We start from the raw sequence: 25,284 nt of genomic DNA, 5'->3' as shown, positions 1-25,284 counted from the left end.
ATGAGGAGTTACTATCATTACTTCCATTTTCAAAAAGAGAATACTGAAGGTTAGATTGTGCAACACATGCACAGTCTGAAAGTTACTGGTTCAGATCCATCTCTGCCCTTTACTGTAATCTCCAAACTATCGAGACAATTAAAAGATCAGTGGTTACAGGGGTTAGCATAGGGAAAGATGAGTAGGTAGCACAAAGTGATGTTAGGGCAGTGAAAATATCCTGTATGATACCAACAGTGGATGCATGTCATTATATATTTGTCCAAACCCACACAACACCAAGCGAACCCTGATGTAAACCATGGACTTTGGGTGTGGTTTGCATCTATGTGGTTCACTTGTAACAAATGTACTGCTCTCTTGGGAGATAATGGTGATGAAGGCAACTATGCATGTGTGGGGATGGGGAATATATAGGAAGTTTGTACCCTCTGCTCATTTTTGCTATGAACCTAAAACTGCTCTAAAATATAAAGTATGTATTACATTCAAGGGCCTTCTACTTCAATAAAACTTCTATGAGTCCACAAAGCAATCTACAGATTTAATCTGATCCTTATCAAATTACCCATGACATTTTACCCATGACAAAACTACAACTAGTAATCTTAAAATATATATATGGAACCATAAAAGACCCAGAATTGCCAAAGCAATCCTGAGGGAAAAGAACAAAGCAGGAGGCATAACCCTCCCAGACTTCAGACAATATTACAAGCTAGAGTAATCAAAACAGTATGGCAATGGCACAAAAACAGACATATGGATCAATAGAACAGTATAGAGAGCCCAGAAATAAACCCACACACCAATGGTCAATTAATCTTCAAAAAAGGAGGCAAGAATATACAATAGAGAAAAGACAGTCTCTTCAATAAGTGGTGCTGGGAAAGCTGAACAGCCACATGTAAATCAATCAAGTTAGAACACTCCATCATGTCACCCAAATATAAACTCAAAATGGCTTAAAGACTTAAATATAAGACATGACACCATAAAACTCCTAGAAGAGAACATACGCAAAACATTCTGACACAAATCATAGCAATATTTTCTTAAGTTAGTCTCCCAAGACAATAAAAATAAAAGCAAAAATAAACAAATGGGACCTAATCAAACTTATAAGATTTTGCAAGCAAAGGAAACCATAAACAAAATGAAAAGATAACCTACAGAATGGGAGAAAATATTTGCAAATGATGCAATTGATGAGGGCTCAATTTCCAAAATATACAAACAGACCATACAACTCAACAACAAAAAAATACCAACCCAGTCAAAAAATGGACATCCTCCAAAGAAGACACAGCCATGGCCAATAAGCACATGAAAATATGCTCATCATCACTAATCATTAGAGAAATGCAAATCAAAACTACAATGAGGTACCACCTCAAACCAGTCAGAATGGTCGTCATTAAAAAGTCTACAAATAGCAAACACTGGAGAGGGTGTGGAAAGTAGGGAACCCTCCTACACTATTGGTGGGACTATAAATTTGTGCAGCCACTATGGAAAATTGTATGGAGGTTCCTCAAAAAAACTAAAAATAGAGTTGCCATATGATCTAGCACTCCCACTCCTGGACACCTATATGGACAGTACTCTATTCAAAAAGAAACATGTTCATAGCAGCACTATTCACAAGAACCAAGACATGGAAACAATCTAAACGTTTATTGATATATATATATATGATGGAATACTACTCAGCCATAAAAAAGACTGAAATAATGTCATTTGCAGCAACATGGATGAACCTAGAGATTATCATACTGAGGTAAGTCACAAAGAGAAAGATAAATACCATATGATATCACTTATATGTGGTATTTAAAATATGGCACAAGTGAACTTATCTACAAAACAGAAACAGACTCACAGATATAGAGAACAGACTTGAGGTTGCCAACAGGGAGGGTAAGTTGAGGAGGGATTGAGTGGGAGTTTGGGATTAGGTGATGCACAATATTATACATAGATGGATAAACAAAGAGGTCCTACTGTATAGCACAGGGAACTATACTCAATATCCTGTAGTAAAACATAATGGAAAAGAACATGAAAAATAATATATATATACATGTATATATATGTATATATATACACATATATATGTAACTGGATCACTTTGCTGTACAGAAATTAACACAACATTGTAAATCAACTACACTTGAATAAAATGAATTTTAAAAAAACTTCTATGGGTCCAGTGGTGTGAAGCATGTTGAGATATCCCTTCTAAGGTGAAGGATAAGTTGGTGCATCTGGCCTCTTATAAAACCAAAAAAAAAAAAAAAAACCCACAATGCCTAGTGGCCTTCTTAGGGGGGTTTAAGAGGCAACATATTCCTCATTTGGGTGTGTTACTCCAGCCCACTTACTGAGTGACCCTCAAAGCTTCTAGTTTTGACTGGGGTCCGGCAATAGAATCGGCAGCAGTCTCAGGCTGCTGAACAAGCCCCCTTGCCACCTGGGCCATAGGATCCAATGATGCTTGAAGTATCAGTGGCAGATAGGCATACTGATTGGAGCCTGTGGCAGGCACCTATAGATGAATTGCAGTAGAGGGACTTAGGATTTTGGAGTAAAGCCCTGACATCTTTTGTGGATTACTACTCTCCACTTAAGAAATAGCTCTTGGGGCCTCCCTGGTGGCGCAGTGGTTGAGAGTCCGCCTGCCGATGCAGGGGATACGGGTTCGTGCCCCGGTCTGGGAGGATCCCATATGCCGCAGAGCGGCTGGGCCCGTGAGCCATGGCCGCTGGGCCTGCGCGTCCGGAGCCTGTGCTCCGCAACGGGAGAGGCCACAGCAGTGAGAGGCCCGCATACCGCAAAAAAAAAAAAAAAAAAAAAAAAGAAATAGGACAGGGAGATCAGCTCGGTGCTTTGTGACCGCCTGGAGGGGTGGGATAGGGAGGGTGGGAGGGAGACGCAAAAGGGAGGGGATATGGGAACATATGTATATGTATAACTGATTAAATTTGTTATAAAGCAAAAAAAAAATAAAAAATAAAAAAATAAAAAGAAATAAAAAAGAAATAGCTCTTGGCCTACTACTGGGCCTTAGTAAAGGCTGAATGCTTGAGCATGGGCCATCAAATGACCATGTGATTGGAGCTTCCCTTCCTAAACTGGGTTTTATCTGACCCACCAAGCCATTAAGTGGAGCTTGAACAGCAGGACTCCATCAAATAGAAGTGGTACACGTGATCAGACCCAAGCAGGTCCTGGAGGCACAAGTTACATGAAGTGGCCCCAATGCCCACTGTCTGCACTCCTGCTACACTTTCTCCATACTTACAGCTATGACCTCATGAGGAGTCCCCTAGGATCAGTTTACAGAGGAATCTAAGACTTGGACCTAGTTTATAGCAGGTTCTGTACAATATAAAGGTACCACCCAAAAATGGATGCTGCATACTATAATCCCTTTCTGGGCCATCCTTGAAGGAAAGTGCTGAAGAAAAATCCCTCTGTGGGCAGAACTTTGATCAGCACAGCTGGTTGTTTTCTTTTGCTTGGAAGGAGAAATGGCCAGAGGCACAATTACATACTGATTCATGGGCTGTGGCCAATGATTTGGCTGGATGGTCAGGGACTTGGAAGGAACATGATGAGAAAATTGGTAACAAGAAAATTTAGGGAAAATGAGAGACTTCTCAGGAAGGGCAAAAAAATGAAGATGTGCCCCATGTGAATGCTCATCAAAGGATGACCTCAGCAGAGGAGGATTTAAAAGTCAGGTGGATAGGATGACCTGTCCTATAGATATTAATCAGTCTCTTTTCCTAGCCACCTCTGTCATTGCCCAATGGAGTCATGAACAAAGTGGCCATGGTGCCAGAGATGGAGGTTATGTATGACCTCAGTAATATGGACTCACCAAGGCCAACCTGGCTATGGTCACTGCTGACTGCCCAGTCTGGCATTAGCAGAGATGAACACCAAGTCTCCAATATGGCACCATTCCCCAAGGTGATGAGCCAGCTACCGTGTGACAAGTTGATTACACTAGACTGCTTCCATCATGGAAGGGGCAGTGTTTTGTTCTTATTGGAATAGACATTCTGGATATGGTTTTCCCTTCCCTGCATGCAATGCTTCTTCCAAACTTATCTGTGGACATATAGAATGCCTTATCCACCATCATGGTATTCCATGGTTTCTGACAGGAACTCAGTTCACAGTAAATGAAGTACAGTAATGGGTCCCTGCTCATGGAATTCACTAGTGTTACCATGTTTCCCACCACCCTGAAGCAGCTGCATTTATACGACAATGGAATGGCCTTTTGAAGACTCAGTTACAATACCAGCTAGTTAGCAATACCTTGCAAGCCTGCAGAAGGTTCTCCAGAAGGCTGCAACTTCTCTGAATCAGCATCCAATATATGGTATTATTTCTCCCATAGCCAGGATTCACAGGTCTAGGAATGAAGGAATAAAATGGGAGTGATACCACTATTTTCCCTAGTGAGCTACTAGCAAAATTTTTGCTGTTTCCACAACCATAGGCCTTGTTGACCTAGAAGTCTTAGTTTCAAAGCTTCTACCAGGAGACACAATGATTTCATTGAACGGAAAGTTAAGATTGCCACCCAGTCACTTTGAGCTCATGTCTGAATCAAAAGGTAAAGTAGGGAATTACTCTGTGGGCTGGTAAGATTGATCTTTACTACCAAGGGGAAATTGGTCTACTACATCACAATGGAAGTAAGGAAGAAGTTATCTGGATATACAGGAGATTCCTTAGGTATTACCATGCCCTGTGATTAAGGTCAATGGAAAACTCCAACAACCCAATTCAGGCAGGACTACTAATCGACCATATTCTTCAGGAATAAAGATTTGGGTCACTCTACTAAGTAAAAAACAATGACAAGTTGAGGTGCTTGCTGAAGGTAAAGGTAATACAGAACGAATAGTGGAAGAAGGTAGTTAGAAATACCAGCTATAACCACACCATGATGCTAGTCAATTTAGAAGGAAAAAACTAAGGAACTACTGAAACAGAAGATATAGTGTCAAAGAACTGTTACTTTGTGGATCAGAATGAGCTTACTAAAGAATCTTTACTAAAATGCATTGTGAGGGCTTCCCTGGTGGCGCAGTGATTGGGGGTCTGCCTGACGATGCAGGGGACATGGCTTCGTGCCCCGGACTCGGGGGATCCCACGTGCCTCGGAGCGGCTGGGCCCGTGAGCCATGGCCGCTGGGCCTGCGCGTCCAGAGCCTGTGCTCCGCAACAGGAGAGGCCGCAACAGTGAGAGGCCCATGTACCGCAATAAATAAATAAATAAATAAATAAAATGCATTGTGAGAACAACCAGTTAGGGGGCTGTGTCTTTGGATTTGAGTGCTACAGAATGGAAGCATATGTTTTGTGTTGATACAGCACCTGCAATTCACTATTGAACAATGAGACAGCTGTTTGTGATCCAGACACATGGGAGGTTATTTCTGAGGGAACAGCCAGCTTGGTGGACTGGATAAAGCCACTACTATAAAGAGTGTTTATCCTGAGGAGAGGAACTTCCCAACTCCGCCTATAAATGCCAAAATGGAACACCCAGATGAAGTAGCTGATATGATTTGCATGCAAACCATGTGGGATTGGCTTTATGATGACCAGGATATCCACCTCCTGAATATGTCCATTAGCCAAGTATGGTAAATGCTGTAATGAAGGGGCCCTTCTTGCATATGTATCTCATGTAACTTTACTGCTACAAAATTAAACGATGGTTTTCTCTCTCAGCTTCCTTGTATGGACCTGACCAATACCAAGAACGTTAGAGTAATTAAGAAAATGGGGAGAGACAAAGGGGAGTGTCAAGGAACTCTAGCAGAGTGAAAGTTTAGGTGACTGAGAAACAGAATAAATAAAGTGGACAATGATGGAGTAAAACAAAGGTGTTAATGCAGCACTACCAGAGATTGGATAGACCTAAAGGGCCCCAAGCATATCTCTTCTATATATCCCAGTTTGGAAGAATTTAAAGAGCTGGAAGGCAAAGATTATAATGAAAACTCTGACCAGAAAATGCAAGGGGCAATGATTTGCCAGATTAATCAAGACATAGATTTATAGATCTGAAACTGAGCAGGACCCCCTGGGACTTCCAGATACAAGTTCTTCAATGCTCCCTGCTTGTTTGAAAAAAAAACAAAAACAAAAACAAAAACCTTCCTAGGCCTCTGAATTCCAAAGAGCAGCCTTGAGCAGTTAGTAATTAGAGAAGTGAGAAAATGCAGAAAAATGAAAAACAGTCAAGCAAGAAAAGTAATAATTTGAACAACCAGTCAACCATAAGTGGTCACAGGACTTCAACCATAAAACAGTCACAGAACTCCTAGCTTCTCCCCAAGGGATATAGCTAACAATCTGGTGCATATACTTCAGTCATTTTGCAGAAACCAGGACCCCACCAGATGGAAAATGCTGACCACAGCCATGGAGACCCCATCAATTTGGAGCAAGAAGAGTGATGTTCAAGACCCATAAATATCTCTTTGTTGCTTAAGACCCAACTAATCAGAAGAACCCATGAGTTGACCATGCACTTAAGACACTTACCCTTAATTTTGTTCTTTAAAAACCCTTGCCTGAGAGTCATTGGAGAGATTGGGGCTTTAAGCATTAGCTGCTTATTCTTGCTTTGTGCTCTGCAAATAAACACTGTAGTTTCCTTTATCACAACCCAGTGTCAGTAGATTGGCTTTGCTGTGTGTCAGGTCAGTGAAACTGAGATCCGTTTGGTAACAATTTTGGTGACCACAAAGGCACTACCATCCTGAGTGGGCATCTTGCCCATGACACATTGGCCCCTGGCTATTGGTGGTTCTCAAGTTCTGTCCAGAAGATGCCTGAGCACCTTTGTCTCATGGACAACCCCAAGTGCTTGCTGCCACCAGACATCATTGGCTCATGATGCTTTTGATTTTGTGGTGAAGGAAACAAAGCACTTGCTGGTTGAGATGCCTCTGGTAAGTAGTAGAGCTCACAGGCACTGGCACCAGGGTATTTTTCTCTTAGTCACTTAGCTCTGTCTGTGATGGGGCATTGATTTTGCTGGGATTATTCCCTATTGCACTAAGCAATCTGTAACCCTGAGAGACCTTGTATTTGCTTGCTTGCTTGATATTTGACAGCACCAGCCGTGAACAACTAATAATGGGTACTCAGAGCTCTGTTCCATCTTGTAGCCCACTAGGGTGTATTTTGAAGAATTGGGAATTTTAGTTATGCACCAATGAAAAGAAATAAGATGGTGTTCTCTTGTAACACTACTTGGCCTCAGTGCTCCTTAGGGTCTGGAGCCCCTAATCGCTCTCTAAATTGTAACACCATCTTTCAACTAGAACTATTTTGTGAAATGGGAGGAAAAATGGAGTGAAGTTTCTTATATACAGGCTTTTATTATGTTGCATCAAAGGGGGACCATTCAGAGAAAATGTAACATGAACAGAATTATGATACAAAAAAATTCCTTCCAATAAGGAGATATTAAAAGTTTTACCCAATTCTTAGGAATTGAGAGATGAACAAATTCAACAAATAAATGCTCCTACAGCACTGCCACTGTTGCATGGAGGGCAGAATGGGGAAGCAGGGGCTAGGGACCTTGATCCCATAGTGCTGACACACTCCTACCAACTCTGGTAGGAGCTGAAGGAGGAGAAAACAACCTGGAGGAAAGAGGGACAGTCTCTCCCTCCTCTACCCGACAGGGCACCCAGTTCGGCCACTCTTGTTCAGGCAGGGCAATTCCCACCGAGGCAGATTCCCATTGGAGGAATAAATACCCAAGATCAGGCAGCAGGATCGGTGTGGATACACTCTCCTACCCCCCTTTATTTTCACTCTCCCTTTTCACATCAGACTTGTTTAATTGGAAAAATATGCCAACTTTTTGGAATGACCCTACTAGGATAGGAAATTTATTCTCCATCTCTGCCACCCACAACTCAAGTAGGGCTATGTTCAAAGTGTACTAACTACCCTGTTGACTGAGGAAGAGAGAGATGGTGCTAGAAAAGGCTAATGAAGAGGCAGATACACTGCATGTTGCTGCCTGGAAATCCTATCTGAGCACGAGCAGCAAATGAAATTCCCACCATTGATCCAGGGTGGGACATGAATGACCTAGAAGATAAGGCTTGAATAGAGCACTGTGGAGAGCGCATCCTGGTAGGGCTCTGAAAGCAAGTGCCGAAGCAGAAGTTTCAATAAGGTGTAAGGGGTGTGCCCATGGCCACCAGAAAATCCCTCAGATTTGATGCATATTGCAATATACAGGTGTGGATAAAGATAACCTGAAGAATTTCAAATTAGTTAATCAGACCCTTTGTGGCGCAGAGAACCCCAGATATCCAGCAAGAGTTGAAGAGAGAAGTTGTTTTTGATCTCTGAATATCTCATTTGGTGGAATTGTTTTTGAAAAGACAATCCACAGAGTGGGAGAAAATATTTGCAAACAATGCAACTGACAAGGGATTAGTCTCCAAAATCTACAAACAGCTCAAGAAAACAAACAACCCAATCAAAAAATGGGCAGAAGACCTAAATAGACATTTCTCCAAAGAAGACATACAGATGGCCAACAGGCACATGAAAAGATGCTCAACATCACTACTTATTAGAGAAATGCAAATCAAAACTACATTGAGATATCACCTCACACCATTCAGAATGGCCATAATCAAAAAATCTACAAAGAAAAATCTACAAACAATAAGTGCCAGAGGAGGTGTGGAGAAAAGGGAACCCTCTTGCACGGTTGGTGGGAACGTAACTTGGTATAGCCACTATGGAGAACAGCAAGAAGGTTCCTTAAGAAACTAAAAATAGAGTTACCATATGATCCAGCAATCCCACTCCTGGGCATATATTCATAGAAGAACATGGTTCAAAAGGACACATGCACCCCAATGTTCATTGCAGCACTGTTTACAATAGCCAAGACATGGAAGCAACCTAAATGTCCATTGACAGAAGAATGCATAAAGAAAGTGTGGTACATATATACAATGGAATATTACTCAGCCAAAAAAAGAATGAAATGATGCCATTTGCAGCAACATTAAAGTAAGTCAGACAGAGCAAGACAAATATCATAAGATGTCACTTATATGTGGAATCTAAAAACAATGACACAGGGCCTCCCTGGTGGCGCAAGTGGTTGAGAGTCCGCCTGCCAATGCAGGGGATACGGGTTCGTGCCCCGGTCTGGGAGGATCTCATATGCCACGGAGCGGCTGGGCCCGTGAGCCATGGCCGCTGAGCCTGCGCGTCCGGAGCCTGCGCGTCCGGAGCCTGTGCTCCGCAACGGGGGAGGCCACAACAGTGAGAGGCCCGCATACCGCAAAATAAATAAATAAATAAATAAATAAATAAAAATAAAAAAAATAAAAACAATGACACAAATGAACTTATGTACAAAACAGAAACAGACTCACAGACTTAGTGAACAAACTTATGGTTACCAGGGAGGAAGTGTGCGGGGCAGGGATAGATTGGGAGTTTGGGACTGACATGTACACACTGTTATGTTTAAAGTAGATAACCAACAAAGTCCTACTGTATAGCACAGGGAACGCTGCTCAATATTCTGTAATATCCTAAATGGGAAAAGAATTTGAAAAAAAATAGATACATATATATGTATAACTGAATCACTTTGCTGTACACATGAAACTAACACATTATTAATTAACTAAAAAAATTTTTTAAGATATTTAGTGACACCAAGTTTGATGTTTTCCTTTGTTTTGTAGAGCCCAGTCTGCTATTGGTTTCTCATCCTTGGGCCAGAATTCCCTCTCCTGGACAGTGTTAGAATGAGCACAGGTAAAGTTTGCTTCTGATTCATCTCTGCTTCCAAAGGTGAATAAAAATCTTATTTATTTAATATATTTTTAAGATATAGTCTATGGGAAAAGTTTATCTCTAATGCTCTTCTGTACCCTTCCATCAGTTGAGGAAGGTTGTACTGGGTTGGTCTTTAAAATCTAGTTATTAAAGGGAGAATCCTTACTTTAAGATATAATATGATTCAATTCAAATGCATTGACTTATTGAATACTTATTTCTAAATATCATGCAAGAGAGTCAGGTACAAAAGAAACATAGCTCACCTATTAGACTCTAAAGGCAGAGTTCATCAACTGGACAAGGAGATTACTGAACCAAAGTTTCAAAAGCTAGAAATGAATCTGTATGGAATGAAATTCCTCCTTTTACTGGGCTGAGGGTATAACCTGTGCACAGGTTTGGAAGAAATAACACTATATTTCAAATCAACTACAAGCAGTTTTACATAGAAAGTAAAGTTTAAGATTGGGAAGCAGAGAGCAGGCTTATAGAAGTTCCTAGCTTTTCCTGATGTGCCATAGAAATAGAATCCTCTAAAAGGGGAGTAAGAGTAAAAGGTAGATTCCTTCTTCATTGATTCTACTTCATAGCCACTGCCCTGACCATATTGTCTCCTGGTCTGAAGGAGACAGTTAAAAATGTCTCTCCAAGGTTTAACCCCTCCAAGAAACAAAAAAGCAGTGATGGTAACAATGCTATTTAAGCACCTGGTATGTTAGTTTCCTTACTAGCCCCTTTGTATATAGTATCTCAATCATAAGAGCTACCCAGAGATAGATATTATTCCCACTTTATGCTTAAAGAAGTGAAAGTGAAACAACTTGTTCAAGGTTACACAGTAGGTATGTCACTGAGCTGGCTTGCAAACTCAAGCCACTGGAGCTTCAAAGGCCATGTCTTGTCACATGTCCTAAAGTGTGATGCCCTACAACCCATGAGAAGCCCATTAGGACACACCAGGGGATAAGCCAAACTGAGAAAGCAGGTTTTCCCCTTCCTAAGAAAGAGGATTTCAGGTTGGGAAGTTTAGGTTCAGAAGGATGTAAAGGACATGCACTGCTCCACACAAATCCATGGGGTCCTTCCCTCACAATGTAAACCAGAGCAAGGGGAAAAGTCGGCAGTATCTTACTTTTAGGTAATAGCTATTTGTCTGTCTTGAAGTTAATTCAGGATTCTACCACCACTTCCAAGTGCTGTAAGGGTATCAAACTTCCTTAAAGTTTGACAGCCAGGCTGAGTTCTAATACCAAGATTCTTCATCCCTCTTCTAGAAAGACCTTTCTGATTTCTACTTGGCATCCTTAGACTAGCTGCAGACTCCAGGGAGGCCGGGCAACAAACAAGAGCAGGACTTGGACCCAAGGGATCATGACTCAATTAACAGGTCTGTCCTCCATAGACTTAGACCTCTCTGAACCAACCCTAACATGCTGTGGATAGCTGTGTTCAAATTTAGAATCTGTGTCCATCCTTCTGGGACAAAGACTGTTATTTTCCTTCCCACTAAGATAATGGGAAGGTTACAAGTGGAATTACCCCTGAGCAGAATGCTTATACATGCCAGGCCTCAGAGGCATTTGCAGAGCCCCAGGCTCTTGCTGACACTACACATCCCAGGTAACAGCATCTTACAAGGAGGATCTAGAAAAGGAGCAAAGGTCATCAGTATGTCTTCCCAGCCTATAAGAAAGAACTTAAAGTTGGACAACCAACTTTAGATCATGCTGTTATATAAGTTTCTAAGACCCAGAGGGAAGGAATTCTCTTGGAAGGAGACTTAGAGAATGGGGAGTACACACAGAGCTATACACAAGGAGGCTGAAGAGGCCTCTAGTTCACTAATGCCAATACAGGAACCTCCAAAATACCCCCAGGTGCTTTAAAAAGGAACAATATATTTTATTCTTCTTCAACTGCCAGGCACTGTGCTAGCACAAGTATTACAACAGAGAATGAGATAAACATGTTCCCTACTCTCATGAAACTTATATTCTGTTCAGGGAAACAGGCAGGTAAACAAGCAATCCAGAGTACTATGTGTGTGCAGTATAAAGACAGTCCTCTTTAGGTTGATACCTAAGCAGTGGCAATGTGCCATGTATAAGGACTAGCCAGGAGAGGAAGATGCGTAGGCTATTCCAACACCAGGAAAGAACATCGGTAATTATCAGAGGCAAAAGATCATGACACATTTGGGAAATAGAAAAATTCAGCCATGTAGAAAGGTAGTGAGCAGGGTGAAAATGCTAAGAATTGTGGTTTGTATTTGCAAATATATTTGGATATAGCTCAGGTGGGAGCTGTCCTGCTCTGATCACATATACTCACAGCCCCACTGAACAGGAGCTGCCGTAGCCTCCTTCTATTGTGTTTAAGGAGTAAGGGCTGCCATTCAGACTAGGGAGGCATAAGTTAAGGAGTGTTACGATATTAGGGAAAGGATAAAAGTCAGTAAAGCTAACACCAAGTCTCACCCATCTCCATCCAGGAGCTGAAGTGCATCCCTCCAGTCATAGGTACCCTTTTCAGTTTCATGATACGTTCCTGGAGATGGATAGGAAGAGGAAGAGACGAAATGTAGATGGAACATCCATCAGGAAAACAGCTCTGTATGTATGAGGTATGAGGAAGGAAAGAGGGATAAAAATCAATTCCACCTTCTCCAGGGCTTGAGGCCAGTTCACAGGACTGAGGACATTTCGCTTGGATCTAACAAGGTCTGAGATGTAGTAGAGGTCTGCCTACTTTCGAGAGAAAACATTTCTTATGCTCATAATTCACTGGATATACATTTAGCCTCTTATGTAATTCAGTCTGTGAGATCATCCTACAATGTGTCTTTCTCTGCTCAAACCTAGAAGGGAACCACTGCCCCAGGGTGTGGCTCAGTAGTGATGGGACTCAAATAACTTCAGAAAGGGGACGGGGGAAGATGGCGGAAGAGTAAGACGTGGAGAGCACCTTCCTCCCCACAGATACACCAGAAATTCATCTACACGTGGAACAACTCCTAAAGAACACCTACTGAATGCTGGCAGAAGACCTCAGACCCCCCAAAAGGAGAGGGGATTAAAAGCGCTGCTTAAAGGAGCTCCAGAGATGGGCGTGAGCCGCAGCTAAAAGCACGGACCCCAGAGATGGGCACGGGACACTGGGGCTGCTGCTGCCGCTGCCAAGAGGCCTGTGTGCGAGTGCAGGTCACTCTCCACACTTCCCTTCCAGGGAGCCTGTGCAGCCTGCCACTGCCGGGGTCCCGGGATCCAGGGACGGCTTCCCAGGGAGAGGGCACGGCACGCCTCAGGCTGGTGCAATGTCACGCCGGCCTCTGCCGCCACAGGCTCGCCCCACCTCCGTACCCCCACCCCGGCCTGAGTGATCCAGAGCCCCCGAAGCAGCTGCTCCTTTAACCCCGTCCTGTCTGAGCAAAGAACAGACGCCCTCCGGCGACCTACACGCAGAGGGGGTGACAAATCCAAAGCTGAGACCCGGGAGCTGTGAGAATAAAGAAGAGAAAGGGAAATCTCTCCCAGCAGCCTCAAAAGCAGCGGATTAAAGCTCCACAATCAACTTGATGTACCTGCATCTGTGGAATACATGAATAGACAACGAATCATCCCAAATTGAGGAGATGGACTTTGAGAACAAGATTTATGATTTTTTCCCCTTTTCCTCTTTTTACAACGAATTATCCCAAATTGAGGAGGTGAACTTTGAGAGCAAGATTTATGATTTTTCCCCTTTTTCTCTTTTTGTGAATGTGTATGTGTATGCTTCTGTGTGAGATTTTGTCTGTATAGCTTTGCTTCCACCATTTGTCCCAGGGTTCTACCCGTCCATTTCTGTTGTTGTTGTTTTAATTTTTTAATAAATATTTTTTTATTTTAATAACGCTATTATATTTTATCATACTTTATTCTATTTTACTTATCTTCTCTCTTTCTCTTTTTCCTACCTTCCCTCCTTCCTCCCCCTCTCCCTCCTTTCTTTCTATCTTTCCTTCTTTCTTTCTTTCTTTCTACTTCTACTAATTCTTTCTTTCTACTTTTTCTCCCTTTTATTCTGAGCCGGGTGGGTGAAAGGCTCTTGGTGCTGCAGCCAGGAGTCAGTGCTGTGCCTCTGAGGTGGGAGAGCCAACTTCAGGACACTGGTCCACAAGAGACCTCCCAGCTCCACATAACACCAAATGGCAAAAATCTCCCAGAGATCTCCATCTCAACACCAGCACCCAGCTTCACTCAACGACCATCAAGTTACTGTGCTGGACACACTATGCCAAGCAACTAGCAAGACAGGAACACAACCCCACCCATTAGCAGAGAGGCTGCCTAAAAACATAATAAGGCCACAGACACCCCAAAACACACCACCAGATGTGCACCTGTCCACCAGAAAGACAAGATTGAGCCTCATCCACCAGAACACAGGCACTAGTCCCCTCCAACAGGAAGCGGCCTGAAAAAACACAACCCACTGAAAAAACCTTAGCCAATGGGGACAGACACCAAAAACAATGGGAACTATGAACCTGCAGCCTGCAAAAAGGAGACCCAAACACAGTAAGATAAGCAAAATGAGAAGACAGAAAAACACACAGCAGGTGAAGGAGCAAGATAAAAACCCACCAGACCTAACAAATGAAGAGGAAATAGGCAATCTACCTGAAAAAGAATTCAGAATAATGATAGTAAACATGATCCAAAATCTTGGAAATAGAATACACAAAATGCAAGAAACAGTTAACAAGGACCTAGAAGAACTAAAGATGAATCAAGCAATGATTAGAAACACAATAAATGAAATTAAAAATACTCTAGATGGGATCAATAGCAGAATAACTGAGGCAGAAGAACGGATAAGTGACGTGGAAGATAAAATAGTGGAAATAACTGCTGCAGATCAGAATAAAGAAAAAAGAATGAAAAGAACTGAGGACACTCTCAGAGATCTCTGGACAACATTAAACTCGCCAACATTCGAATTATAGGGGTTCCAGAAGAAGAAGAGAAAAAGAAAGGGACTGAGAAAATATTTGAAGAGATTATAGTTGAAAACTTCCCTAATATGGGAAAGGAAATAGATAATCAAGTTCAGAAGGCACAGAGAGTCCCATACAGAATAAATCCAAGGGGAAATACACCAAGACACATATTAATCAAACTGTCAAAAATTAAACACAAAGAAAACATATTAAAAGGGAAAAACAACAAATAACACACAAGGGAATCCCCATCAGGTTAACAGCTGATCTCTCAGCAGAAACTCTACAAGCCAGAAGGGAGTGGCAGGACATATTTAAAGTGATGAAGGAGAAAAGGCTGCAACCAAGATTACTCTACCCAGCAAGGATCTCATTCAGATTTGATGGGGAAATTAAAACGTTTACAGACAAGCAAAAGCTGAGAGAGTTCAGCAGCACCAAACCAGCTTTACAACAAATGCTAAAGGAACTTCTCTAGGCAAGAAACACAACAGAAGGAATATACCTACAATAACGAACCCAAAGCAATTAAGGAAATGGGAATAGGAACATACATATCGATAATTACCTTAAATGTAAATGGACTAAATGTTCCCACCAAAAGACACAGACTGGCTGAATGGATACAAAAACAAGACCCATATATATGCTGTCTACAAGAGACCCACTTCAGACCTGGAGACACATACAGATTGAAAGTAAGGGGATGGAACAAGATATTCCATGCAAATGGAAATCAAAAGAAAGCTGGAGTAGCAAATCTTATATCAGACAAAATAGACTTTAAAATAAAGACTATTAGAAGAGACAAAGAAGGACACTACATAATGATAAAGGGATCAATCCAAGAAGAAGATATAACAATTGTAAATATTTATGCACCCAACATAGGAGCATCTCAATACATAAGGCAAATACTAACAGGCATAAAATGGGAAATCAACAGTAACACACTCATAGTAGGGGACTTTAACATCCCACTTTCACCAATGGACAGATCATCCAAAATGAAAATAAATAAGGAAGCACGAGATTTAAATTTACATTTCATTTACATTAAACAAGATGGACTTCATTGATATTTATAGGACATTACATCCAAAAACAACAGAATACACGTTTTTCTCAACTGTTCATGGAACATTCTCCAGGATAGATCATATCTTGGGTCACAAATCAAGCCTCAGTAAATTTAAGAAAATTGAAATTGTATCAAGTATATTTTCCGACCACAATGCTATGATACTAGATATCAATTACAGGAAAAAACCTGTAAAAAATACAAACACATGGAGGCTAAACAATACACTACTTAATAACGAAGTGATCACTGAAGAAATCAAAGAGGAAATCAAAAAATATCTACAAACAAATGACAATGGAGACACGACGACCCAAAAGCTATGGGATGTAGCAAAAGCAGTTCTAAGGGGGAAGTTTATAGCAATACAATCCCACCTTAAGAAACAGGAAACATCTCGAGTAAACAACCTGACCTTGCACCTAAAGCAATTAGAGAAAGAACAACAAAAAAACCCAAAGTTAGCAGAAGGAAAGAAATCATAAAGATCAGATCAGAAATAAATGAAAAAGAAATGAAGGAAACGATAGCAAAGATCAATAAACTTACAAGCTGCTTCTTTGAGAAGATAAACAAAATCGATAAACCATTAGCCAGACTCATCAAGAAAAAAAGAGAGGAGACTCAAGTCAATAGAATTAGAAATGAAAAAGAAGAAGTAACAACTGACACTGCAGAAATACAAAAGATCATGAGAGATTACTACAAGCAACGCTATGCCAAAAAATGGACAACCTGGAAGAAATGGACAAATTTTTAGAAATACATAACCTGCCAAGACTGAATCAGGAAGAAATAGAAAATATGAACAGGCCAATCACAAGCACTGAAATTGAAACTGTGATTAAAAATCTTTCAGCAAACAAAAGCCCAGGACCAGATGGCTTCACAGGCGAATTCTATCAAACATTCAGAGAAGAGCTAACACCAATCCTTCTCAAACTCTTCCAAAATATAGCAGAGGGAAGAACACTCCCAAACTCATTCTATGAGGCCACCATCACCTTGATACCAAAACCAGACAAGGATATCACAAAGAAAGAAAACTAAAGGTCAATATCACTGATGAACATAGATGCAAAAATCCTCAACAAAGTACTAGCAAACAGAATCCAACAGCACATTAAAAGGATCATACACCATGATCAAGTGGGGTTTATTCCAGGAATGCAAGGATTCTTCAATATATGCAAATCAAACAAGGTGATACACCATATTAACAAATTGAAGGAGAAAAACCATATGATCATCTCAATAGATGCAGAGAAAGCTTTCGACAAAATTCAACACCCATTTATGATAAAAACCCTGCAGAAAGTAGGCATAGAGGGAACTTTCCTCAACATAATAAAGGTCATGTATGACAAACCCACAGCCAACATCACCCTCAATGTTGAAAAACTGAAACCATTTCCACTAAGATCAGGACCAAGACAAGGGTGCCCACTCTCACCACTCTTATTCAACATAGTTTTGGAAGTTTTAGCCACAGCAATCATAGAAAAAAAAGAAATAAAAGGAATCCAAATTGAAAAGGAGAAGTAAAGCTGTAACTGTTTGCAGATGACATGATACTATACATAGAGAATCCTAAAGATGCTACCAGAAAACTACTAGCGCTAATCAATGAATTTGGTAAAGTAGAAGGATACAAAATTAATGCACAGAAATCTCTGGTATTACTGTACAATAATGATGAAAAATCTGAAAGTGAAATCAAGAAAACACTCCCATTTACCACTGCAACAAAAAGTATAAAATGTCTAGGAATAAACCTACCTAAGGAGACAAAAGACTTGTATGCAGAAAATTATAAGACACTGATGAAATAAATTAAAGATGATACAAATAGATGAAGAGATATACCATGTTCCTGGATTGGAAGAATCAATATTGTGAAAATGACTCTACTACCAAAAGCAATCTACAGATTCAATGCAATCCCTATCAAATTACCACTGGCATTTTTCAAAGAACTAGAACAAAGAATTTCAAAATTTGTTTGGAAAAACAAAAGACACCTCATAGGTTAAGCAATCTTGAGAACGAAAAATGGAGCTGGAGGAATCAGGCTCCCTGACTTCAGACTATACTATAAAGCTACAGTAGTCAAGACAGTGCGGTACTGGCACAAAAACAGAAAGATAGATCAATGGAACAGGATAGAAAGCCCAGTGATATACCCACGCACATATGGTCACCTTATCTTTGATAATGGAGGCAGGAATGTACAGTGGAGAAAGGACAGCCTCTTCAATAAGTGGTGCTGGGAAAACTGGACAGGGACATGTAAAAGTATGAGATTAGATCACTCCCTAACACCATACACAAAAGTAAACTCAAAATGGATTAAAGACTTAAATGTAAGGCCAGAAACTCTCAAACTCTTAGAGGTAAACATAGGCAGAACACTCTATGACATCAATCACAGCAAGATCCTTTTTGACCCACCTCCTAGAGAAATGGAAATAAAAACAAAAATAAACAAATGGGACCTAATGAAACTTCAAAGATTTTGCACAGCAAAGGAAACCATAAACAAGACCAAAAGAGAACCCTCAGAATGGGAGAAAATATTTGCAAATGAAGCAACTGACAAAGGATTAATCTCCAAAATTTATAAGCAACTCATGCAGCTCAATAGAGAAAAAACAAACAACCCAATCCAAAAATGGGCAGAAGACCTAAATAGACATTTCTCCAAAGAAGATATACAGACTGCCAACAAACACATGAAAGAATGCTCAACATCATTAATCATTAGAGAAATGCAAATCAAAACTACAATGAGATATCATCTCACACCAGTCAGAATGACCATCATCAAAAAATCTAGAAACAGTAAATGCTGGAGAGGGTGTGGAGAAAAGGGAACACTCTTGCACTGCTGGTGGGAATGTGAATTGGTACAGCCACTATGGAGAACAATGTGGAGGTTCCTTAAAAAACTACAAATAGAACTACCATATGACCCAGCAATCCCACTACTAGGCATATACACTGAGAAAACCATTATTCAAAAAGAGACATGTACCAAAATGTTCATAGTAGCCCTATTTACAATAGCTTGGAGATGGAAACAACCTAAGTGTCCATCATCGGATGAATGGATAAAGAAGATGTGGCACATATATACAATGGAATATTACTCAGCCATAAAAAGAAACGAAATTGAGCTATTTGTAATGAGGTGGATAGACCTAGAGTCTGTCATACAGAGTGAAGTAAGTCAGAAAGAGAAAGACAAATACCATATACTAACACATATATATGGAATTTAAGAAAAAAACAAATGTCATGAAGAACATAGGGGTAAAACAGGAATAAAGACACAGACCTACTTGAAAATGGACTTGAGGATATGGGGAGGGGGAAGTGTAAGCTGTGACAAAGCAAGAGAGAGGCATGGACATATATACACTACCAAACATAAGGTAGATAGATAGTGGGAAGCAGCCGCATAGCATAGGGAGATCAGCTCGGTGCTTTGTGACCTCCTGGAGGGGTGGGATAGGGAGGGTGGGAGGAAGGGAGACACAAGAGGGAAGGGATATGGGAACAGATGTATATGTATAACTGATTCACTTTGTTATAAAGCAGAAACTAATTTTTAAAAAAATCTAAAAAAATAAAATAAAATAAAATAAAATAAATAATAAATAAAGTAAGAGCTGCTAGGATTGCTGGTGCCACCTTGGGTACCAGCTGTTCTTCCATATATAGATAAGATAGGTATAAATTTCTCTATTTATTTTGATATATTTTTAAACAGTAAAACTGAATAAATAAATGTAATAGAATTAATAGATGAGAAATAAAACTTTTGAATTTTGAAAAAAGAAATAATAACTTCAGAAGGGAAGGTAGACATTCAAAGAGCTTCCCCACTAACATAGGAGGAAGGTAACCGCAGTAAGGGGGACAAGCATCAGAACAGAAGACAAATTCACTTGGCAAGTCTCACTGATTTTTCCATTTAAGGACTCTCTCTTTTCTGGAGGGAAACTAGATTTCTTCACATGATTACACTTTGCTTGGTATAACATCAAGTTATGAGAGCCAGTAAACTAGGAGGTAGGAGTGAAGTAGACAAGTCCCCTTTTATTGTAAATCTAAAAATCATGGTAAAGGTCATTTAGCATTTGTCCACAATGAGATTAGAGCTCTTTTGCCTTTGGAACTATTTCTTTGAAGTTGTCCACTTTCCAATGTGTCCTAGTGAGGAAGCAGGCAGGTTTTCAAGAGATAATACTGGTGAAGATTGTATACTATTGGGATCTGGTCTGATATATCCAAAGAAGAAGTGACATGGTCAAGGGGGCAACTGAAGAGACCAACTACAGAGGCCTGGGAAGGGTTAAGGAAACTGACAAGGGATGGTGGAGGCCAAGGACCAACCCCAGGGAGCAGCATCAGCTAACTCAGGCCTACCAAGTAAGGCAAGACGCAGTTGCCAGAACACAAGTGCGGGGAGGGGGTCACTTTTCAGGAGCTGTGGTCTTTCGTAGAAAATCACAATACTGCCAAAGGCACCTGGCAGGAAGGGACTGGGGAATAAGTTCTTGATGTCTAGTCTCACCCTCTTATCTCCTGCCTCTCGTTGGCTGAGCCCACCTAGAAATCAGTGGGGAAAAAAAACAGTAGCCCATAAATGTCAGCTTCTGGGGATATAGAACAGGGATCTGGAGGTACAGATGGAGAATAATCAGCACAAAGGGTAAGAAACCAAGACAGGTTCCCCCCAGCCTAGAGCCTTGCCTCACCCCCACCTCCTCACCTCAATCACAGGCTGGTTCCTGTGCACTCTTTCCTTCCCAGCCCCATTAACTCAGCCTTTTCACCTTCCCTTTTTCCTGCTTCTGCCTACACTTTCTCTATTCTCATTCATAGTCATCTATGAGAACCTTGAGATGGAGTGAAAACCCAGCTCAAGCAAGGAATTCTGCGGGATAAAGTCACTACAACCAGCTTACACAAGTTCTCATCCTCCCACCACCATGGCTACCTGGAGAGAGACATTCCAATGTTCCTCAAAGTTTACTGAATGTATCTTTGGTTTTACACACTAGTCTCAACTGTCTGAAGAGCTAAAGCTTAGGGTTACTGTGCCTCAGACACTGCATTCTTATTCAATCCTCATGACTTCTCTAGGACACACTACTTAATTTTGTTGTAGAATAAGGTCTATTGTATTTAACTAATGGGATAAAGTAATTTGCTTCAAGTTTCTACTGCCAAGATCTGAAATCAGATCTGGAAAATTCCAAAGCCCAGACTATTGACTGCTCTGCTATATTCAACCCAACAGGCTCAAGATGTAGAAGACAAAGCTTCTTAAATGCTTCTTCCCTTGGCATTCCTCTGGTATATGCAGGAACACATTCTGTTATGATCCTTTAGACCCTAAAATAAATACAAAACTATTTCCATGTCTTCTTTCTAAATATTCATCTCCCCTTTAGGCAATTGCTCTGGACTCTGAGTAAAGGCATTTCTTTGGTCCAATATTCATCTAGGTTTCTTGCTATTCTGTACTGAATATTATCTTTTTCCTTCCCAGGGAGAACCCTCTCTGCTTCTGGAATCTTATCCTCATTCAGTCTCCAAGAAGGCAGAAAGCCCTTGCAGGGATCTACCTTTGGGCAGACACACAAACTGAGCTCCAATCATAGCTCTCACCTGTCAGAAATTATTTTGTTCCACCCTCTGGAAAGTCTTCTTCACCTGCCCACATCCACCTTGATTTTGGCCTGAAGATTAAGCATTTCAGCTCATCCAATAGCTAATGCTGGCCCCAAGATTAAGCTTTGACTTACCATAGAGTCTAGATAGTCCCAGGGGTCTGTCACTGTATCTTTCATCATCAATGCATCTCTTATCAAGGAGCCCTCACTCTGAATCCTACTAATACAATCCTGAGAAATACCTCAGAGATAACCTACAGCGTTAAATTACTAAATAGTTACCTGTCCGCCTTAGGTCATTTTCACTGATGCAAAAACATTACTCCTTGAAAGACATATTGCATAAAGATACTCATACATTTCACTCAAATAGGTATTTTGGCTTGTGCTTGGTAAACTTGTGGGCATAACACAGTAATAGCATATTGTGACATTATTCTGTAACTTCGAAGGAATTTTATAGAATCTTATCTAGTCAATGATCCTATTCCTTATTATGGGACCTAAGAATATTCTTGTATTTTATCTCTGGAAAAAAAGTTCTACTGAATTTTGGGGCACAAGTAAGAAGGGTTGTTTATAACTAGCCATGCTCACTTTTCATAATGTCTGCTCGCACCCAGTTCCTTCCAGCTCACTGGCATTCCAGGACTGGAGTCCCTGAACATCTGGCTCTCCATCCCCTCTGGTTACATGTATCTGGTGGCCATGGTGGGGAATGTCACTATTCTGGCTGTGGTAAGGGTGGTGCGTAGCCTGGAGCAGCCCATGTACTTCTTCCTGTGCATGTTGGCTATCATTGACCTGGTTCTGTCCACATCCACTATGCCCAAACTGCTAGGGATCTTCTGGTTTGGTGCTGATGACATTGGCTTGAATGCCTGCTTGGCTCAAATGTTGCCACAGTGAAGTCAGGCATCTTCCTTGCCATGGCTTTTTACCGCTATGTAGCCATCTGTGACCCACTCCATCATACCACAGTGCTCACTCATACTATGGTGGGACGTTTGGCCACTGCCCTCTTCTGGGGTGTACTCCTACATTGGACCCCTGCCTCTGATGATCCGCCTGTGCCCACCCTTTACAAAGCCCATGTCATCTCCCACTCCTGTGAGCACATGGCTGTAGTCACCTTGGCATGTGGTGACAGCAGGGTCAACAATACCTATGGGCTGAGCATTGGCTTTCTGGTCTTGATCCTGGACTCAGTGGCCATTGCTGCCTCCTATGTGATGATTTTCAGGGCTGTGATGAGGCTGGCTACTCCTGAGGCCAGGCTTAAAACCCTGGGGATGTGTGGTTCTCACATCTGTGCTATCCTGATCTTTTATGTTCCCACTGCTGTTTCTTCCCTCATTCACCAATTTGGTCACCAGGTGCCTCCTCCAATCCACACCTTGCTGGTCACCTTCTACCTCCTCATTCCTCCAATCCTCAATCCCACTGTCTATGTTTTTCCCACCAAGCAGATCTGAGAACGACTTCTCCAAATCCTGAAGATAGAAACTAAGATCAGATGACTGATACCTCCTTCTTTCAAGTAAGCTCATGGAGAAAGTACTTAAATATTGTGGTCAGCTTCCCATTTGGGAACTTCAAGCAGTCTGAGATGTTAGGCCGTTTGTTCTATGGGTTTTGTAATTCCAAAGTAATGCTAGAAAAGGATGTACAGACTCGTGGTTGCCAAAGGGGAGAGGGGAGGAGAGGGACAGAGTGGGAGTTTGGGATTAGCAGATGCAAACTCTTATATAGAGAGTAGATAAACAACAAGGTCCTACTGTATAGCACAGGGAACTATATTCAATATCCTGTGATAAATCATAATGGAAAATGATATGAAAAAGAATGTATATATATGTAGAGCCGAATCACTTTTCTGTACAGCAGAAATTAACACACATTGCAAATCAAGTATACTTCAATAAAATAAATTTTAAAAAAGATTGCATAGCTCTAAATTCTAAGGGTAGATTTTTTTAGTTACTAAATCATATTTAAGCTACAGAGAAGGCAAAACAATGACAACATCAGTAACACAAGTAGCAGTTAGTGTTTTTTCAGCACTTATATCATTCTTACAAATGCCCAGATATTTTATGAGGTACATTGTATTGTTCACATTTTATACACAATAGATCAGAATACTCTTGCTTTATGAACTATATAAAGAGTTTGAACTGCCTAGATCAAATGTTGTTTGCAGTTTATAATATTTTGTGATGTTATATAATATTACTTACTGTTTTCTGTGTGTACTTAAATACGTAAATCCTAAAAAACTGGGTCATTTCATCAAAGTGGCCTTGGCTGCAATAAAAGCATTTTCTTTTTTTTCTCTGAATTTTATTTTATTTATTTTTTATACAGCAGTTTCTTATTAGTTATCTATTTTATACATATTAGTGTATATATGCCAATCCCAATCTCCCAATTCATCCCACAACCACTCCCTCCAACCCTGCTTTTCCCCCTTGGTGTCCATACAGTTGTCTCTACATCTGAGTCTCTATTTTCTGCCTTGAAAACTGGTTCATCTGTACCATTTTTCTAGATTCCACATATATGCGTTAATATACAATATTTGTTTTTCTCTTTCTGACCTACTTCACTCTGTATGACAGTCTCTAGGTCCACCCACGTCTCTACAAATGACACAATTTCGTTCCTTTTTATGGCTGAGTAATATTTCATTGTAGATATGTACCAAATCTTCTTTATCCATTCGTATCTTGATGGGTATTTAGGTTACTTCCATGACGTAGCTATTGTAAATAGTGCTGCAATGAACATTGGGGTGCATGTATCTTTTTGGACTATGGTTTTCTTGGGTATATGCCCAGTAGTGGGATTGCTGGATCTTATGGTAATTCTATTTTTAGTTTTTTAAGGAACCTCCATACTGTTCTCCATAGTGGCTGTATCAGTTTACATTCCCACCAACCATGCAAGAGGGTTCCCTTTTCTCCACACCCTCATTTGTTTGTAGATTTTCTGATGATGCCCATTCTAACCAGTGTGAGGTTATACCTCATTGTAGTTTTGATTTGCATTTCTCTAATAATAAGTGATGTTGAGCATCTTTTCATGTGTTTGTTGGCCATCTGTATGTCTTCTTTGGAGAAATGTCTATTTAGGTCTTCTGCCCGTTTTGGAATTGGGTTGTTTGTTTTTTTAATATTGAGCTGCATGAGCTGTTTATATATTTGGAGATTAATCCTCTGTCCGTTGATTCATTTGCAAATATTTTCTCCCATTCTGAGGGTTGTCTTCTCATCTTGTTTATAGTTTCCTTTGCTGTGCAAAAGCTTTTAAGTTTCATTAGTTCCCATTTGTTTATTTACTTTTTTATTTCCATTACTCTAAGAGGTGGGTAAAAAAGATCTTGCTATGATTTATGTCAAAGAGTGTTCTTCCTATGTTTTCCTCTATGAGTTTTATAGTGTCCAGTCTTACATTTAGGTCTTTAATCCATTTGAATTTATTTTTGTGTATGGTGTTAGGGAGTGTTCTAATTTCAACAAAAGCATTTTCTAATTTAAGACTTTAACAATTGAGGTGCTGCTAAAACTGCTTGCATTTATAAAACATGAAGTGTTCTAGAAAAAGACACCTGTAGATCTAATAGGTATGAGGAATACCACTCATGAAAGAACGGCCTGGAA

At 40.6% G+C, this 25,284-nt stretch overlaps 1 pseudogene; it reads left to right on the top strand.

Moving 5' to 3' along the window:
- The first annotated feature begins 22,211 nt into the window (after positions 1 to 22,211).
- On the top strand, positions 22,212 to 23,142 carry LOC132494331 (olfactory receptor 52M1-like; annotated as a pseudogene).
- Positions 23,143 to 25,284: the final 2,142 nt, after the last annotated feature.

The sequence above is a fragment of the Mesoplodon densirostris genome, chromosome 7 (assembly GCF_025265405.1).
Source record: "Mesoplodon densirostris isolate mMesDen1 chromosome 7, mMesDen1 primary haplotype, whole genome shotgun sequence".
Classification (NCBI taxonomy): domain Eukaryota; kingdom Metazoa; phylum Chordata; class Mammalia; order Artiodactyla; family Ziphiidae; genus Mesoplodon; species Mesoplodon densirostris.
Note: the sequence above shows the minus strand (reverse complement) of the source record. Positions and strands in the feature narration are given on the sequence as shown.